Raw genomic sequence first — 15,927 nt, 5'->3', positions numbered from 1 at the left:
TCTTTCCTTTATAGCTTAGAACACAATAAAATGTAGAAAAATGTTTTATATAGGGTACAATGTCCTTTAATTAACAGAAGACACTATAAAGTATCACACATCAGAAACATGAATAAGCAGTTAACTACTTTAATTGGGCACTTGGGATTTAGACAGCTTTTAATTGAACTTCACATTAATTTATATTTATTCAAAATGGATACTTTTTTTTCCAAATCTTTTCCGGTTTGATTAACAGAAAATGAAAATAAGCAACCTGATTTATTTTTGCATGGCAGCAAAACTAAAATGCAAATTATGTTATACATATTTGTATGAATTCACTTTTTTACTATATGTTTGAATTCATAGAGAAGCACATTCAATTTCCTTTAACCTTGTTACTATATTATTTGCCAAATAAGTTGACATTTATTTTAAAGTCATTACCATATGAGTAACTGTTACAAAAATAATTTCAAAAGTATTCAAAACAGATTTCTTTAAAATAAATAAAAAACATTACAGAGAACAGTAAAATGTATATGAATGTTTTCTTTTTAATTGTATAAAAAGTACTGTAACAAACAGGAATATTGTATAATAGAATAAAAACTGCAAATAAAATAAAATGAGAAACTGTTTATAGACAAATTGGAAAATACCCCTGCAATGATTTCATTTATCTGTGTTTCTATTCATTTTATTAGTTTTAGAAAATCTACATTTTTATGATATTGTATATTAATGCTTTCCACTGACTGAAAGTTTTGGTTTCTATAAAATCTGAATATTGGAATGTAGTCATTATTGTGATTGTATTTGGTAGGTCATGAGGCCAGAGCTCCTATGAGTAGGATCCATACTCTCAAAACAAAAGCTGAGTAGTTCTTTTACTCTCTCCATATTGTGAGGATCCAACTGTCTTTGAATCAAGCAATAGTCCTCACCTTAAATTTTTTAGCACCTTGTTCTTGAACTCCTGAGTATCCAGAACTGAGAAAAACTAATTTGGCCTATTTAGTCTATGGTATTTTGTTACAGTCTCAAACTGATTAATTCAGAAATTGGTACTGAAAAGTGGAATTGTTGCCATAACAATTACCTAAAAAGGTAAAATTGGTTTTTCAACTGGCAATGCTAAGAGGTGTCAAAATCTTGTTATGTACACTGAAACAGGACTATGTTGTCATGAAATAACTGCTACAGTTGATTCTAATGAAAAAAAAAAACAAAGAAAAGAGAGTTGTAAAAAACATATATGCCTTTAATGATTTTGGAAAATATATAACTCATCCCCAACAGAATATTGGTATGAATATGGATGGTAAAGGTTTTTATGACAAGATCTCAAATGGAAATGAGGAATATATGGAGGAAAGGTGATCCTGGTTACAATGTACAAAAAAAAACTTAGCTGAAGCTGTGTTTGTGTCATAGTGTTTTATTCAAAGTTAGAACTTGTAAGCAATGAAATTGGATATTCAGCTGAGGAAATTTCTAAGCAAAGTGTTTAGCCTGGATTCTCCTTTGGGCTTTGGAAAGTAGAAATTAAAATATGTAAGAATTTTCTGCTGATACATGTAAAAAATGAGAACATAATGGTATGAATGTTTGTGCCTTCTCCATGTTCATAGGCTGAATCTTAGTGTTTTTAATGTGATTGTATTAGGAGATGGGACATTTGTGAGATGATTAAGTTATGAAGCAAGGGACCTCAAGGATAGGTTTTGTGCCCTTCTTAAAGAGACACCCAAAATTTGCCTTGTCCCATCTATAAAAGTGAAGATAGAAGAAGAGGACAGCTATGAACCTGGAATAGGGCCCCACCCGACACCAGACACGTCCGTCCCTGTTTTTAGAAATGTGAGAAGTGAATTTTTGTTTTTAAACTACCCAGTTTGCAGTACTTCCTTATATAATCCTGAATGGACTACAGTAGCACTTTTTCATGGCTCATTTTGGATTAGTGCAAGTGGCATTGTTGTAATTTTTCTTTTTCTTTTTTATTATCTTGGAGAGCAATGTAAATATTTTTTGATACCAATTATATTACAGGGCTGGGACCTTTCAGTAAACTAAGGCAGTGGGAAGAGCCCCTTTTAAATTCCTTTTTTTTTTTTTTCAATTAGTCTCAAAGATTTCAGATAGGTAGTTCAGAGTTAACAGGCAAAAAAAAGTTTATTAGAAGGGATGGGAAAGAGGAAAAGGGGGCTTTCTCAGGGGAGAGAGTGGGTCCTCTCAGAGAGGAGAGAGACAGTGTGCTCCTGCTGCACTCCAGTTTTACTGGGGATCCCAGAGAAGTTTCCAGGCATCCCACCCAGATCCACCTCTTGATTTTTGACTGACAGCAAGATGACATCAAATTTTCAAGTCCCCACTGCCCTGACAGCTGTAGGTCAATTTGGTCCATGCTGACTGGTTTTATTTAGATTCTTAACCATAAATTTCACATGGTATAATATTAGGAGGAATTATCCTTAACTCTCTGAATTCTGGAATCTGGTCTGTGAAAAATGTCATAAAAGTCTCCCACTTCAGGGTAATTTGTGTTGTTCTGTAGACATTATTTCTAGTCTGCACTTCTCCTGCAGAAAACAGGTAGTTTGCTGAGGGAGGTAAGATATTCTGTCCATTTAAGCCAGGCAGAGCTACAGGTAAATTGCTTCTTGGAAAATAAAGCATGTGTGGGCCTAATTAATAGAATTATTTCTTTAACCTCATCTACCCACCACATGCATCTGTCCACTATCAATTAAAATACTATTTTCTTTCCTTTTTTATGTATTTTTTTTTCCTTTTTGGTGGGGAGGTAAGGTATTTGATGATGAAACAACAGATAATTTGAAGTAAGAATAAAAGTTATGTTTTTAAAATATATCTGTGGACCTGTCCTTCTTCTGTTCTAGAACTCTAATAATATATACATTTTTAACTCTCAGGTTTTCATTGAATAACATCTCACATGTTGCAATTTTAGTTAACCACATATTTATGGTCTGATATTTAATCTTTGATATGTAATGCTACAACCAGGCTTTATTTATATAAGACTTTAGGTTTCTTGCTTTGTGGATTGTTATATTAGATTTCCTGAAAGATTGAATTGAAATGAGTCTTTTTGAGAATATGTCTGGTAAAAATAATGAAGAAGCAAGAAGCAAAATATTGTTATAGATTACATCTCTTATCTCTGTTTAAAACAAATGAATATTTCATTCTTTGAAACAGAGTATTCCTGATCAGGACCCTCCACATGAGTCTAAATTAACCTCAGTATTCTGTCAATAGTGACACTCTACTTTGTGTCATTTTGGAACACATTTGAACATTTTTGTATGTACCTATTTAGGTAGTTGCTTGATGGTTTACTCTTCGATGACAAATGTCATGTCTTTGCTATTAGTTCGTAAAGATTTAATATAGTAACTACATATGTGACCCCTATATCTTCATTTTAATCCTTCAAAACAAATGTTATAACCTCTTGATAGACAGAAATAAGTATTTCTTATTCTGTGGCTCCATGAAAAATTTCCCTGAGAAGAATGTCTCTAACATAAATTCAAGCTTTAATTAGGAGACTATCAGTCTCTTTTATATGTTTTGATGGATTTATGGCTCCCACTATGGAGGTGAACCAAACCATGCAAAGCTAATCTTCCTAGCAGGAATAACCCTCTAGAACAGGACAAATGAAAGGCATCTAAGTAATAGAGACTCCCTATGTTCTTCATCAAATGTGTGGGGAAGTGTTTAATCAAAGAAAAGTACTATGTAATGTTAAACAGATGCACTCTTTTATATACTGATAATGTTTCAAACTCCTACAGCTTATAGAGGTGTGTATGTAGAGTAGACAGCAATTCAATTTTGTCACTTAAACTTTAATTTTCTCAGGATATGTTTGAGTGGTGACCATTTTTATAATGGTGATACATTTTTTTTCTAAGTTTTATAACATAAAAGAGCATAATGTCCTAGCAGGATTGCAGTTCATTAACAGTTCATATTTATAAATCATCTTACAGAATTTATGAGCATTCTCTTCTCTTCCCCTAAAGAATCCTTTCAACTATTCCTTAAAAGAAAATAGACAGAAATTCAAAAAGCAATGATGTAATTACCATGTGTTGAAAAATGGGGACTCCCTATTTAAGATATCTAAGTAGTTAAGAGCAGAGGCAAGATGGAAAATAATACTGGAGGGAATACTTTTAAGTCTGATGTAAATTTTAGAGGTGTACCTTTTTGAATTCTTCCACTTCTCATTAAATTTCTTTGTTCTGTTAACCATCTTCTCCAAATTTGATAACTTATCTTAAGAAAATTCTATGAGAGTTATCTGATATTTCTTTCACATGCTCATAATTGAGGTCAATGCATAAGCTAAATTTATATATTCCTCATTCATTTCATTTCTGCCTAGACCTTGATAAAGTTAATTAATTAAAATTCTTATTACTGACTTTTACTCACAATATAACTTTAATGTCAATGTAATAGAATTAATTTTCCATGAATAGGTAATATTTTTTAAATTTTTTTTTCTAATCTGCACCACCCAAATTTATCAGTATTTTGACTTCCACTGACATAACAGTTATATATATTTTAGACATGTATGCTGCTTGACATCATGTAGTCATGTAATATCACCATGAGGGGTTTCTTGCTCAATTTTATTTGTAAGAGAGTTATCCCTTGTGTATGTGTGAGTAGGTGTTCTTGTTTTCATGAAGCAAAGTTTTCCATTCTCATTCATATATGTATTTATAGAATGTATTTATGAGAATAAATGATTAATTTTTGTTTTATTTTTAGCTCTATTAACTGGTTGAAATTAGCATTTTTATTAATGTTTACAAACTTTGGTTTATTTTAAGAATATTTAACTTATAGAAAAGTTGAAAGAATATTTGTCACATGTTCTGCTTTGCTTTTTACATTTCACATGTTTATTTTTTCTTAGCTAAAGCATTTCAGTGTCAGTAATTTTATTATACTTTAACCCTACATAATTTAGCATCTTTCTCCTAAGGAATGGGAAGATAAATTCTTCTACATAATAGCAACTGAATTATTAGATATTAGATTTTAAAGATATAAGAGAGCTGTTTTCAAGTAAAAATTCCATATTTAAACTTCTCAAGTTAGTCAGTATTATCATTTTTCCTTTATTTTTTTAAATCTACTGATGTAGTTTTCTGCTCCTCCTCCTCATTCTTCTTTTCTCATTCCTCTATTCCTTCAATGTTGACATTTAAGTCCCACTGTCTCAGATTTATACTTTGCCTTTTACACTTTGTATTTTGATGCATGCAATGAAAATAAAACAAGACAAAGTAAAAGGGAAATATAGTACCTTCTGAAAGACAACTTGTTTTCTCTAAGATAGAGTCATCATTTAAAAAATGACAAAATCATGTAATTTGCGGGGAAATGGATGGCATTAGAGCAGATTATGCTAAGTGAAGCTAGCCAATCCCTAAAAAACAAATGCCAAATGTCTTTTTTGATATAAGGAGAACAACTAAGAGCAGAGCAGGGAGGAAGAGCATGAGAAGAAGATTAACATTAAACAGGGATGAGAGGTGGGAGGGAAAGGGAGAGAGAAGGGAAATTGCATGGAAATGGAAGGAGACCCTCATTGTTATACAAAATTACATATAAGAGGAAGTGAGGGGAAAGGGAAAAAAAACAAGGGGGAGAAATGAGTTACAGTAGATGGGGTAGAGAGAGAAGATGGGAGGGGAGGGGAGGGGAGGGGGATAGTAGAGGATAGGAAAGGCAGCAGAACACATCAGACACTAGTATGGCAATATGTAAAACAGTGGATGTGTAATGGATGTGATTCTGCAATCTGTATATGGGGTAAAAATGGGAGTTCATAACCCACTTGAATCAAATGTATGAAATATGATATGTCAAGAACTATGTAATGTTTTGAACTACCAATAATAAAAATTTTAAAAAAGAAAATGAAAAAAAAAAGAAATAAAATAAATAAATAAAAAATTCGAACAGTTCTTTACTCCTTAGAAGAAATGACAACACTGAAAAGTGATATTTAATGTCCCTAAGAGTAAGAGTACATTAGGAAGAAACAAAAAAATACTGAGATCTGCTGCTAATTGACTTCCTCCACCAGTGTGGTAATTATTGTGTTAGCCCTTGAGTGTTACTTGAGTTTCTTATGGTCAAATGAATCATCTGCCATGGTCCATGTTCTTCCTGCATTCGGTAGCTCCCTCAGGTACAGAAACTTCAGAGAAGGTAAGAAGGCTGAACAATGCACTAAGAAAAAAGTGAGAGTTGAATGAGAATTTCACATGTTATAAGGATTTTAATGTGTTTTAAAAAATAACCTAGAAACAATAATAATTCAATATCCTCAATATTAAAATATCATAAAATGCATCTTGTAGTTATTTTTATCTTTGCACCCTTAGAATTATATACCATTTCAAATGGTACAAACTTAATTTTTCAGAGAAAATGGATAATGTCTTTTTTTATTTTCTGATAATCTCTTATTTTTATACGATAAAACAGGAGAATTTAGGGCTTCTCAGAGTGAAACTACTGTATCTATGATAGACTTTGTTTTCATTAGCATTTTTTCAAGACATATCAGTCATTTTGTTTCCTCATAATTGTTTTGTATTTGCATATAAGGCTCTTTCTTATTTTTGTTCTGATTTCAAACTAATGTTCCAGAGAGTAAAAACAAATTTGAATCCTCTAATGAAAATTCATGTGAACAATTTGTCATAAGAAGAATAAACATAATGATATTATAGTTCTCCAGAGGGGGCGAAATAGTTCACAATAACGTTAACTTTTTAATAGGGTGTTTGAGTTTTCTACTCACTTTATGTAAACTTGACTGTAAACTCTATTTTCTCATCATTTGAATTACAGATTCGGTGCTAAGTCAAAATTGAAGATAGTTTGCCATACAATGTTAAAATCTTTGTCTTCAATGAATGACACCCCAACTGTCAATCTGACTTGCAGGATGTGTCCTGCTGTGAGCAGCAGGGAGGAGGGGGAGGACAAGCAAGCAGATAGGGGAAGAGCTCCTCTAGCATGAAACAATGAAGACTGCCTTTTCTAGACAGGCCTGTCATTTAACCTGTTCACATACTTGGCTATTTTATATGAACTACATGTTACTAATTCAGGGTTATATGTGCTTTTCATTTGTGCAGAAAACTAAAATTAATTATTTTATAAAAGAGTAGGAAGTATAAAAGTAATCTTTGACTAAATAGCATATGCTGTCTTGACATTGACCAAAGATATTTTGTCCAACGAATTAGGGGAGAAACTTTTACCTGAAATTTTAAAATGGAAGTGGAAAAGAGAAGATGGTAGCAGAAATGAAACAAAATGAAAATGATGTTATAGATTGTTGATACTGGATAGTGGGTACACAAGGATTAATATCTGGTTTCCTTATTTTTGCATATGTTTAAAATTCTCTATTTTAAAAGAAAAGGTTTGAAAATGAGAAAAAGATGTTCTGAATAAGTTTGCTATAACCTGGAAGTAGCTTAAGAATTCCAGTTTAGAGACCAGTTCCTTTTATTAGGGAAAAACTGTGTGAAGCACCCTTGAAATTTTGACACCAGTTTCTGAGCCAAGGATTTTGTTTTCAGTGACAATGAAAAACATGCAAAATTATTTGAAAAGTAAATCACTTGGCCTCTAAATGATGAAGTTCAGTGTGGTAATCTTGTTAAAATAAAGGACAAAAATCCATGCCTTAAAGGACACCTATCCTCCACGATAATAACACATCAGGCTAAGAAGAATAAGAAGAATAAACATTATGATATTATAGTTCTCCGGAGGGGGCAAAATAGTTCACAATAACTTCACTAGAGTGAAGCAGGATCCGTAGAGCCAGGCAGAAAGAATAGATAAAATGGATGTCAAGGACATACAGAAAAAGGGGAAACCTTTAAAATGTAAAAAATAGCAGGGAAAGTAAGATTAAAGAAACAACACGTTTTTGTTTGTTTTTGTTTTTTTTCCAGGTAGTGCTGACTGGCTCCATTCTGCCTGTTCTGAAGATTCAAAAATAGAGCTGTTGAGCTGTTACAGAGAAGCATTGTGGAAAGATGATAAACGAGCTCAGATTATCTAGGTAGAATATTGTGAAGACATGTTATTCCATTCTTAAAATATAATGTTTCTTCCTATTACAGATACTGAAATGAAACACCTACTGCTTGGGAGGGATATTTTAAAAATGTGAACCCAAAACATCCTAAAATGGTCTCAAAGAATAAGAGTTTCATTTTATCTTTCTAGTCTATCTCACTACACTTTGTTTTGTGCCAACTGCATGCAACCCTGCCTCCCTAGTCACCCTCAGGCTTAAACCAGTTCCTGGCATGTGCTTCTAGAAGAGAGGCATGTCAATTTGAGAACATACCTGCTGAAGTCATTAAGCTGAAGGCTAATGTTTCACTCTTTCCAAGACATCTGCTCACCTTATTAGGAATTTATCTCTCCCTTGCCATGTTAATAGTTGCTACACTTCTGATCAGTATAGCTGCAGGTCCAGCCTACTCAATTTGTGTCTAGGCATGATGACTCCCCTGGTAACGTCCTGGCTGCCTTCCCAGAATGTGTTATTGGTGACCCTGTTGTTCTCTTATTTAAACACAATGTTAGTTATGACTTTTGGAGCCTCTGATGATATTGGATAATCTTTGAAACATCATATATTCCCTCACTATTCTTCTGACAAGTAGATTAGATTCTATGAAATAAAGGATAAAGTGTCCTCTACAAAAAATAAATAAATAAATAAATAGATAGATAAATTGCCATATCAGATCAGGGCAAGCCAAATGGTGCCTTCTGAAGGTATGAGACTGCAGATAGTACATTAATGAGAGCTCACACACACTTGGGATGGATTGACTTTGGTGTTATTCTAAGACAATGGTTCACCCACTACCTCAACACTAATGAATATGCATTGAGTTAAATAGGAACAGGAGTGATAAGTCTGATTTAAAAAAAAAAAAAAAGATTCTACAATACTGCTAATTTCTTCCTAAGGGGTTTGTATAGTCACAGTTTTGCAGAATATCCCAGACTTAGATTAGATTCCTTTCATTTTACTTGTTAATTTAATTCAGTTTGCATTTAGATGTTTTAGATATTAGAAATAATTTTAGGAAAATATATTGAATTTTACTTAAGTTCAAAGTCTAACAGGGATTTATCTTGAAACATAATATACATATGTGGTCATAAAATATGATTTTTTATAGATTATGAATTATAGAATACAACACAGTAGTATTTTTAAGAAATGTTTTCTTATTCATGTGGCATTAATAAGTAGGTGATTTAAGAAAACTATGTATCATTCAAAATTCCTCATACAGATATTTTTGGTACTTGCTATTGGTAAATGAATAAATTTCGGTTTTATACATCTCTCCTTGTTATAGAGCAAATGTAAGTTTATTTAACATAAAATATTTTTATTCAATTTTATTATTTATTTATGTATTGGTACCAGGGATTGAACTCAGGAGCACTTAACCACTGAGCCACACCTCCTGCCCTGTTTTTGTATTTTCTTTAGAGACAAGTTCTCTCTGAGTTGCTTAGGGCCTTGTTAAGTTGCTAAGGCTATATTTGAACTCACAATCCTCCTGCTTCAGCTTCCCATTTAATTTTACTTAATATATTCCTGGGTAATGAAGAATATGTATTTTATATCATTAGTAATTTAAAAGCTACTTGAAACCTCTCTTTTTAATTAAAATAAGCAAAAATTTATACACTAAAAGATACAACTATGCTTTAAAATCTGAAATATAGATATTTTTACCTTGCATTGAAAACATTGATGATTCTTGATATGGAAAGTCATGGATAAAGAAAAAAATATGTACAAATTCTCATTTACTGTAATTCTGTTATTATTATTTCTTGGGCACATAATCTTCAATATGATTTTATATTAATAAGAATATAGTTGATGAATGTATTTATCCAGAAAATGGCATATTCTAAAAAAATTTAAAAAGAGTATAAATAAAATTTGGGACATGCATAAAAGGAAATTTTAATATAAATAAGAGGATTATATTATGGTGCAATTAAGGGCAGTAAACAGGTTGATATCTTTCCAGAATAAAGGGAAAAGAAAAACAAATGCATTTGAAATACAAGAGAATATTGAACTAATAAACATCATTATGCATCCTTCTCACCCGGTAATGTACTTCTGATTCAAGGAGTCACTTGTCAGAACCATATTCTTTAGAAGGAATTGACAGTTTCTATTTTCAGAAAGATTCTAAACACAGTTATAGTAGAGTGGTCCTAGGAAGCAGCCCCTCGCTTTGGGATATTCACCTTTAAGTTGCAATGCAGATGTCAGTGATGGAAAAAGAAAGAAACTGTTAACTCAGGGTATAGCACAGCATCACTATACCGAGATTATCTATTTGAAGGATATCAATACAGCACAGGTATAAGGGAGATGATTGTGTTATATTATAGCTCTAGCACTTGAGCAAAATGAAAGCAATAGCAAAGGATATTTGATTACTTTCTCTTGAGTTAACTTTTAATATCTTGAAAATGATACTTAAAGACATAGAACACTGCTGGTATGGTCTAGAACCTTGGAAAAACATGGTGATCTATACTAAATAAAACTATAGCAATTCCATACTTTCCAGAGTACTGGAGAAGAGGTAAGAAAACACTGGGAAGAATCTTAAAAGAATTGATTTATTTTTTATGAAATACAGAAATACTCATCATTGTAATGTCCTATTCAGCATGGCCTAGAGGAAATTGCTTCACAGCAATAATAAAGTTTGCACTAGTAGGGAGGACACTGGCATCATTAATATCAGCCAGCAGTGGCTGTAGGAAAAGTTGCTTTCAGACTGGGTTTCTACATTTCAATGAGGACGTGGAATTCTAGAATGGCAGAAACTAGGAGGATTTACTTGCCTTCTGAGAAAAATAAGGATAAAACTTTAATGGGAAATAATGCCAGGATGGCCACCAAGATGCCTTATTCCACGAGATCTGTAGTGACCACTAATATACCTGTGGGTAAGACATGTTTATAAGGCAGCTAAATGTTTAATGCAAAGTAGAAGAAACTCAAAGAGGTTTATGACAATCAACATCTAAAATCAAGGTCTCTCACTTTGGTTTCAGATTTGAATTCATTCCCAGAACTAGTAGCATCAAGTTAATAGAACTATTTTCCCAGTTAGTATCTGTTAGTATCCTCTAATATTCCCTACAAAATAGTGGTTGAATACGTAAATACAGTTCACTGGGGTATGAGCAATACTTAGTCTTTTGATGAGTTGATACACATACTAGGATCTCCAAGTTTTGATTATGCCCTTTCATCAGTTAGATTTAGGATTTGAGGAGATCAAGTGATAAACATATTCCTGTTCCTAGTACATTTCAGTGTGTCTAATGGCCTGGTGGCCCTACCTCTGAAGCCTTTTCTCGCGGGCTGCATACGTTTTATCAATCTAACATTGACTAAAACAATCACAAAGATTCTTGATCTGAATTAACAACCAGAAAATCCAAGTGTATACCTAGCATTTTATTCTCCAGACAAAAATATAAATATAAATCATTACTGAATCCATAGAGGAATTCAGAGATCAGTGGGACTGTGTTATGATGGTTGTCCTCATTATATCAACATTAATTTCTTGGTCTCAGGGAGTTTCTTCACATGCATGTGCTAATCAGCACTCAACTGAATGTCTGTAAGAGACTCTGTAGACATGGGAGTTCTCTGTGTAGGCAAGTCTTTCTTCTCCACTACTCCTTCCCCCAAATGCTACCTGTCTTGCTTGACATTCCTGTTTTACTCAGCTTTTTTTGTCACTGAAACTAAAAGACCTGGCCAGAACAATGTTAGGAGAGGAAAGGTTTATTTATGGGCTCAAAGTTTCAGAGGTCTCAATCCATAGACACCAGACTTCATTCATTGGAGCTCAAGGTGAGGCTGACCATCATGGCCAAGGAGTGCAGCAGATGCAGGCAGCTTCCTCCTACATGATAATCAGAAAGCAGAGAGAGACTCCACTTGCCAGATACAAAATATATACCCCAAAGCCACATCCCCAAGACTCCACCTCTTCCAGCCACACTCCACCTACCATCAGTTACCACCCAATTAATTCCAACAGGTGATTAATTCACTGGTTGGGTTAAGACTTTTGTAACCCAATCATATCTTCTCTGAACCTTCTTACATTATCTCATATGTGAGCTTTGGCAGGGGAGCAATTCACATCCAAACCATAACAACCCCTAAGCTCACAACTCTATATACTTATTCAAGGACTGTTCAAGACTGTACCTGGATTTCCCCGCTTCCTCTGCTATGGCCTGAAATTTTTCTCCAACCTGTAAACCATAACAGTTCTAAGTATTACTTACTTCATCTCTCTCTCTCTCACGGATCACTACCATTTGTTATCTTTTGATGTTCTTTCATGTTTTGTACATTTTTTTTCAGTTGTTTCTAGCTAATGATTAATATGGTCTTAATTATTTTATCTTGACTAGAATAGGAAGTCAATGATAGAGTTGATTTAATGTGAGTGTTCCATGTGGTAAATGATAGCAATAATTTTTAGTGTCTTGATAACATACCTTTGCATATGTCTTTACTTCCTCTGTTGTTTTATAGAATCACAGTGCATAATACAACATTTCAACTTCAATATCTGCTTATTGATTTCATGGATGTAGTTCAAAGATATTTCCTGAACTGACTGAGCCTACATTGGGAAAGAAATAAGATGTTATTGCCTTCCAGAAAGGGCAATTAATTACTACTTAAGGTAGAATTGCCCAGGACAGCCAGGATTTTTTTTTTCCCATTATGGTTTGGAAATGAGGTGCCCCCCAAATCTCCTGTGTTAATGTAGGAATGTGTGGAGGTAAAATGATGTGATTGTGTGTGCTTTAACCTCATCAGTCCATCCTAGTTCAAATGGACTAAGTGGGTGACAACTATAGGCAGGTGGTGTGTGACTAGATAGGATAGGTCACTGGGGCTGTGCCTTAGATGGGTTCATCATCCTGAACCCCTTCCTCTCTCTCACTGCTTCCCAGCCATCATGACATAAATGTACTTCTCTGGAATGTACTTCCGCCATGATGTTCTGCCTCACCTTAGGCCCAGAGCAATGGATCTGACTGACCATGAACTAAACCTCTGAAACTGGGAGCCAAAATAAACTTTTCCTCCTTTAAATTGTTCTTATCAGCCATTTTCATTAAAGTGATCAGAAGCTGACTAACACAGTTCCTCCATACTCTGTAAACAAGATATTCTTTAATGATTTCCTGGATAGTTACATGGTCACTGAGATACATAACCCAGGGCAAGTTACCTTTCAGCACAGCTATCATGCAAGTGGGAAATGGGCAATTGAGGATGAACATGCCTGGTCAGGTTTCATGAGTCTCAGGGGACAAGCTCATAAAATATCCCAGGCTTATGGTGTCCCTTGCTGCCTATCTGCAGGTAGTAAGCACATTTCATCTAACTTGTGTGTAAGTTTTCAGTCTCATCACACTCAGACAATTTGGTAGTCAGTGCACAGGGAGCCTGCTTCACATCTACTTGTAAGAGTTAGATTTTTTTTAGATTCCACATGTAAGTGAGAATATGTGCTACATGTCTTTCTGAGCCTGCCTATTTCACTTAACATGTTACCCTCTAAGTTCATCTAAGTTGTTGCAAATGATAAAATGTCCTTCCTTTTCAAGGCTGAATAGTAGTACATTATGTTTATATACCATATTTTCTTTACTAGGTTTCATCAGTAAAATGTTCTTAAATAAATACATGAATTATTAAATAATTTACAAAACATTACAATATAAATAAAAACTTATAAGATGATAGAAGTAGTCTAAACAGATTTGTAGAGTTAGCTACTATCTCAATGTGTATAGTAAATTTTAAGGAGACAGACTAAAATATAAAGTAAAATGCTCAAAAATACTGGTATACAAGAAAAAGAAAAATGAATAGCAAAAAATTGAGTTTTGAATAAAGTGCTAATGAGTATTTAGTGAAGATATTTGGATTAAAAAGTGACTACGGGCCCATTGTAGTGGCTAGTGTCTATAATCCCAGCAGTTTGGGAGGCTGAAGCAGGAGGATCATGAGTTCAAAGCCAGCCTCAGCGATTAATGAAGCCCCAAGCAACTTAGTGAGATCCTGTCTCCAAATAAAATATAAAAAATACTGGGGCTGATGCAGTTGCACAAGCTGGTAATCCCAGCAGCTTGGGAGGATGAGGATCATTGGTTTAAAGGCAGCCTCAGCAACAGGGAGGTGCTAAGCAACTCAATGAGACCCTGTCTCTAAATATGACTGGGGATGTGGCTCAGTGGTAAAGCACCCTTGGGTTTAATCTCTAAGTACCAAAGGGCGGGGGGAGGAAGAAATGACTTTGAAAACTAAGAGTATATTATTATACATTTTTATTCCTCTGATATTTCTAACAGACATTTTGTGTTTTAAATGGAAATCCCTATGCAATGAATAAATTGTAATACCAGCATCAGAAGACATAGCCCATGTCTGTAAACTCCTGTGTTGTAACAGATAGAAAAGTGAATGTAATCTATTTTTATCACTTCTGTTTTAGCTATGATTTACAAAAAATAAAATACAATAAATAAATTTTTAAAAATAAAACTAAGAAGAAAAAACGAGTTCCAGAGTATGAACTTAAAATAAGTAAATATAAATGAGTTTTAAGAGATTCTACTATTAACAACAACAAAAAAAGTGATTCCCAGGTTAAGCAGTCATGGAGACTATGAGAACCATATAAAGAGGTGACTCTGAAGCCTACTGCATTTCTTTTCTCACAGGGGAGAATTATAGTCTCTCACCTTCTCATATTCCATACTAATACTAGTAATAGGCAGATTGAATACTCTCACCAGTAACTTACTTAACATTAATGACTGGAATGTGTGCTGCATTGGGAAGCACTCACTGTTAAAGTCTCTGTTCCTTTCCTCGAAGTTTCATCTACCAAATATACCAAAGCTAATAGGCAAAGGATGAATTACTAAGTCTCCCTTTAACAGTTTAAATGAGTTTCCCATTTCTACAATGTTATTAAGTCAAGTCAATGTTACTTAGAGATACTGCACAGAGAAAATTTTTCTCACTGGTTGCTTTTTATTTTGATGTGTGGTTTCACTAACTGATATTACACATTACTTATAATCAGGATAAATGTTAGTATGCACACTGAACTTGAATTCTAAAATGTCAGCAGTGGTACATGTCTGACAGAAAAGAGAGAATAATATATAATCCAATTCTATGTATATGAAGTAAGACTATATTTAATAAATAAATGAGCCATAAAATACTGGAGTAAACTCCTATTGACTACTGCAAATTAATTGCAATTGTGAAGAAGAGAACATATTCATTTAGAAGTTTCTGAGGTATCTTCTCAAATAAAAAAGGAAACTTAAATTGTATTGTGTTAGTTGAAATGAAATCGGTAAAATTAAGGTAGAATGTTATTTTTTATTTCTAAGAAACAATTCTATAGTTTCATTCACTCAAAAGACAGGCACATTAATTTGCTAACTGTGTTAGCTTCCTATTCCTTCTGTAAAAATTTGCCACAAGATTGGTGGCATAAAACAGTAGCAATTTATTGTTTAATATTTCTGAAAATTCCCACATAGTTCATCTTGGATTAAAATCAAGGTTTTGGATCAGGATGATGTCTTTCAGGAGTTTCTGGGAGAAATTGGTTTTCTTGTCCTTTCCACCTTCCAGATGTTCTATGCTTTGCTTGGCTCATGCTCCTACATTCTTCTAAACAACCAGCAGCACAGCACTTGCAAACCTCCCTCTAA

The sequence above is a fragment of the Urocitellus parryii genome, chromosome 2, assembly GCF_045843805.1.
Source record: "Urocitellus parryii isolate mUroPar1 chromosome 2, mUroPar1.hap1, whole genome shotgun sequence".
Lineage (NCBI taxonomy): Eukaryota > Metazoa > Chordata > Mammalia > Rodentia > Sciuridae > Urocitellus > Urocitellus parryii.
This window is presented reverse-complemented; position numbering follows the sequence as displayed.